The sequence below is a fragment of the Aplysia californica genome, unplaced genomic scaffold (genome assembly GCF_000002075.1).
Source record: "Aplysia californica isolate F4 #8 unplaced genomic scaffold, AplCal3.0 scaffold00339, whole genome shotgun sequence".
In the NCBI taxonomy this organism is placed as follows: Eukaryota; Metazoa; Mollusca; class Gastropoda; order Aplysiida; family Aplysiidae; genus Aplysia; species Aplysia californica.
In genome coordinates this window covers 460,150-461,010 of record NW_004797609.1, presented here as the reverse complement: position 1 = coordinate 461,010, position 861 = coordinate 460,150, and the positions used below count along the sequence as shown (strand labels likewise).

The following is an 861-nucleotide window of genomic DNA, read 5'->3' as shown; positions in this document are numbered from 1 at the left end:
AGAGAGAGAGAGAGAGAGAGAGAGAGAGAGAGAGAGAGGGGGAGGGAGAGAGAGACATACACAGAGACAGACAGACAGACAGAGAGAGGGAATAGCATTACATTCGCTTAATGTGTGTATGTGCGCTTGTTTAAGAGCGTAACGTCAGACGAGATAATCTCTAAAGGGGGATAATAATGTTAAAACAAATAGATTATTTTACTTGATCCTTTCTCTTTGACCACTACACAATAAAATAGGCAGGTAGGGAAAGGAAGTTGAAGGACATAGTGACCTACAATTTTAAATAACTTCAGCCTGGTTTGGGGACATGGTTCGCGGGGTGCTTGTCTTGCTGTAAGGAAAGTAACAGCCAACAGATGATCTCTTCCTTGGCCTTCCATTCGTCAAATAACTATTAGCAGGTCGCTGTAGATAAAGACTAAGTTTAATCGCATTTATCGCAGGAGAGGTCACAATACCATACGGCAAACTTTGGAAGAGGATACACCATACACCCCCCTATCCCATCCCCTCCTCGACAACTTTTCTGACACCTCGGTAACTGAATGAAGGCAATCCCGATTTTCTCCAAGTGAACGAGCCCGCGATAGCTCAGTTGGTAGAGCGGAGGACTGTAGAGGAAATGAAGCAATCCTTAGGTCACTGGTTCGAATCCGGTTCGCGGGAGATTTTTTTTTTTTTTTTACCTATCGTTCTTTCAAAATATGACAAACATTGTGCAAGAGCTTCCTAATTCTTTAAACTATTTGTAATGTGTTGTTGGGTTTTATATTTTTGGTGGGGTTTTTTTGGTCTGTTTTTCTTTGTTTTTTTGGTTGTTTGTTTTTGTTGAATTTTTTTTGGATGAGGAAGGGGGGG

At 41.6% G+C, this 861-nt stretch overlaps 1 non-coding gene across 1 annotated transcript; it reads left to right on the top strand.

Annotated features, from left to right (window-relative positions):
* Positions 1 to 583: 583 nt before the first annotated feature.
* TRNAY-GUA lies at positions 584 to 669 on the top strand. Its single transcript is given in 2 exon segments — positions 584 to 620; positions 634 to 669. It is a non-coding gene; the product is annotated as a tRNA-Tyr (tRNA).
* Positions 670 to 861: the final 192 nt, after the last annotated feature.